General features: G+C 34.4%; 1 long non-coding RNA gene across 1 annotated transcript; it reads right to left on the reverse strand.

Moving 5' to 3' along the window:
• Nucleotides 1–33: 33 nt before the first annotated feature.
• Nucleotides 34–3914, reverse strand: LOC109588131 (uncharacterized). The gene is made up of 7 exons (XR_002187972.1): nt 3864–3914; nt 3329–3816; nt 2773–2911; nt 2630–2708; nt 1201–1443; nt 351–474; nt 34–207 (listed from the first exon to the last, which is right to left on the reverse strand). It is a non-coding gene; the product is annotated as an uncharacterized LOC109588131 (long non-coding RNA).
• Between the last annotated feature and the right edge of the window lie 6 nt (nt 3915–3920).

Consider the following 3920-nt stretch of genomic DNA (forward strand, 5'->3'; position numbering starts at 1 on the left):
AAATGTATCCCTCCCAAATATACAGTATCAATGCCCACTACAGCATACTGTACCTGTGAGACAGTGGTTTCCTTCCCCGGTCAGTCGGTGGGTTACACGCTCCTACAAACTGTATCCTCTCTATTGTCACCCACGTGTGATCAAAGGTCCTGTAAAATCTGCCGTGCTTGACAATCTGACGTAAGAACGATATTACTCTTTGTGTACCTTTAATTAGAAAAAAAAAATTTTCATGAAATATTAAAAAAGAGAATGATATCTCTCTAAAGTGTATTTGGATTGAATGGATTCACATAAGCTTGTTATAACTTTATATTCACTAATTTTATTGTAAAATCAATACTCCTTACCATATTTGTCAAGGTCTGGAAGGTTAATCTCGTCAGAGAAGAGAACCAGCCACTTTCCGAGTTGAGAAGGAGCCATCACAACTCCATTGGGAGTCCTCTTGTACTCACAGTAATGATCAAACCTCTTTAATAAATCAGAAAAAATTCCAAAAATTAATTAAATAAAATCCAAAAAAATTCCCACACTCTTAAAAAAAAATTAGAAAAAATTAGAAAAATAAAATAAAACAAATCCAAAAATATTCCCACGCTGTTGAAAAAAATTCAGAAAAAATTCCAAAAATATAAATTAAATAATTCGAAAATATTCCTACAATCTCGAAAAAATTCAGAAAAAATTCGAAAACTTAAAATAAAATAATTCAAAAATATTCCCACGCTGTCAGAAAAAAAAAATTCGAAAAATATAATAAAAATATTCCAAAAATATTCCCATTCTCGGAAAAAAAATTTGCAACATAAAAACCCACTGTTTCGTTTAACTTTATAAATGCTAGAGACAGTATAAAATATGCCAATTGTTCCTGAAAAAATTCTTCAAAAAACCAGCATCAACATTATATGTGACCATAATTGACAAAAGGTACCTTATGGCGGGTAGTGAAATTTGTCTTTCTAGCCTAAGAAATCCAACTTCCTGAGCCCCATTCATCATAAAATTACTCCACAGGATGCAAAAAGTTACCATGAAACTTTTAGAAACAATGATTGTCTAACAAAGCACTCACAGGTTGATATTTGCCATTATAACGATCAATTTTAAAATCCGCCATAAGGGCCCTTTTGTCAATTATGGTCACATATCACTTTTGCTAGATGCACCAATTCAAAATTAAAATATTCAATTTACTTCAACTCTTGCTAGATCAGGCTAAAAGATATCCTAGCCTCCTGGAGGTGAGTGGCCCAAGAGTTGAAGAGACTGTGACGAAACTGTTGATCAAAGTAACCTCCATACACCATGAATGCTGACATCAGCAATACATCTCCACTGATTGTAGACATTTGAGTCTTGAATGTTTCACTCCCTGTGTTCCAACACTCTCTCTCTCTCTCCACTGAGACTGGTCAGTAGTGCCTTGCTCCTATTAACCTGTTAATATGATGATAACTTGATATGTAGATTTAGAGAAGTTACCTTAAGGAGACTATTGTTAGCGGGTATTTAATTTAGCAAATTTTAGCAATTTTAAAAAAATCGCTGACTTACATGTAAGTCCACACTAACTTTAATTTCCTATTATATATATTAATACTTTATTAATATTAAATGATCAAAAACGCTAAATTAAATACCAGTCAAATGTCAGTATCATGAAAATCTCTAAAATAAGCACACGCTAATATCATCTCCTTAAGGTAGTAAAACTAATTTTTAACTATAAATACATGTACTGTATGTAGAGGTGCTTGAAATATCTTGAATACTTTTAATATTATTACAATCTGGGGGCCTAGCCCCCAGGTCATCCTATAATTGATTTCACTCACGTGCGATATATGTATTAGTTAAAGCACTGTTGAGAGTAGGTTACAGAAATTATTGCACGAGGGGCGGTCAAGAGGAAAATGTAGCAAGAGGCGAAGCCAAGAGCTACATTTTCGTCGAGACCGTCCTGAGTGCAATAATTTCCGTAATCTACAAATCAACAGTGCTTTGATTGGTTTGTAGTGGTGCGTGGGCGGATCAAATGAAATTTCAAAAGTCGCGCAGGTGGCCAGCACAAGACGATCAGATCTCATTTATCACTATTAACATGTCTAGTGTATGTAGCTGAGGCTGCTATTTGCCTCTATCAAACAAAGCTTGTGGTTAACAGGAAAGCCCATACATATTATACTGTGCAGTACTATATATTCCACACAGTGCTACATTTTCCTACCATGCGGTTATTGGAAGTTGTAGCACTGGCAGCACCTTTGATCTGCCCACGCACCATACTACAAGTGTATATATTTGTATGTCCACATTTACATTTCTTCCATACACATTGTATTGGAGAAATAACAAGCCTTAGCAACCACCAACCACGCTACGTAAGTGGGTGTGGTTATGGCAAACAAAATGGCAGTTTGCACATGGAACAAAGTTATGAGCTTTCTAACAGCGAAAGAAAATAGAGATACTGTCTAAAGTCTTTTCTGGAAGGATTAGAAGGAAGAGAGAACCTTCATAAGTCTTATTAAGAACACAGCTGTACATGCAAGGTGGTGAAAACAATTATAGGAATAATTTTACACTGTTACGCTTGTAAAGCTTCATTATTAAAATACTTTACCTTTTTTTCTCAAAAAGTTGATAAATCGTTTTTAAAAACATTAGCATCAGAAATGAGCATTGCATAATCTTCTTTATATCTATTAATAAAAAAAGACATTAAAAATATTATTATTATTTTTAATTTTTTGTTTTGTTCTTTACTTTGCTATAGAGGCTTCAAGTTCTGCTATTATTTTTGTTATTTTTTCTCCTTTTGACAAATTTCCTCAGCTTTGGTTTCCAAATCTTTCAATTCTTCACGTAATGGATCAACACTCTTCAACATATCAGCATAACTCAACTATAGGAGAGAGAGAAGAGGATACAATATTATCAATACAATAAGGTACACAATTATTACAAAGAAATAAAATGAATAAAAATGCCTCAAGTTTACTTTAAATTGTGTGCATTAATTTAGCATTTTAGATCCATTTGGGAGTTTGGCTATATTAAAAATTTTTACACAGCAAGCAATTCATGAACTGGCTTTAGAGCAATTGAAAAAATTCATTAGATCAAATCTTGATCGGAATCAGCTCAAACTTTCTACACAACATAAGTTCATGTATGTGCATTGGAAAATGTTATAAAAATTGAGAATTTTCTACTTGACATTTTGGGCCAACACCCCTGATAGTACAGGGACTTTGACCCAATTTTTGAGCAGCTTCAAAAATTCATAAAAAATCTAAAATTACATTCATGACATTTGTACCTTGTTTCAGTCCAGGGTCTTGTAATGGTATTCACTCAAACTAGGCGTGTATAAGCAGTCTTGCTTTAGCTATGTAGGCCTGATAGAATGGTTGCTCTCTGGTGTCCACTCTCATGGTGTGTTCTAGTTTCTTCACCAGCTCATTCAAGTATATATCATCACTGGGTCTGTTCTTCACTCCGGCCTGATTACTGGGAGAGAACTCAACTGCTGTAGCCAGGATCATCAGCACTCCTGTGTACCAGTACATGTGTCATTATCATTTATTAATTCATTCATTAGTACAGGCATTGTCTTGGCTCTGGACAGCAGGTGGAAGCATAGTTTACTCGGCTGTATCAATATATTAGTGCTACCATACTTTACTGATTGATACCACCAACTACCCTGAGGGGCGGGGCATAACTGTAACCATAACAACACTAATGATAACTTACAACAATGATAAGGAGTCTGATAATAAATATCAACACATATGCACCTAAAACCTATTAGTAACTATTAATAACTAGTAATTAACAGTGACCACACCCACCCATAACAAGTTATTCTTATCAACAATCCAAGAGGGCAGTGCTATACCAAATGAAGC

Source organism: Amphimedon queenslandica, unplaced genomic scaffold (assembly GCF_000090795.2).
Source record: "Amphimedon queenslandica unplaced genomic scaffold, v1.1 AMPQUscaffold_12273, whole genome shotgun sequence".
In the NCBI taxonomy this organism is placed as follows: domain Eukaryota; kingdom Metazoa; phylum Porifera; class Demospongiae; order Haplosclerida; family Niphatidae; genus Amphimedon; species Amphimedon queenslandica.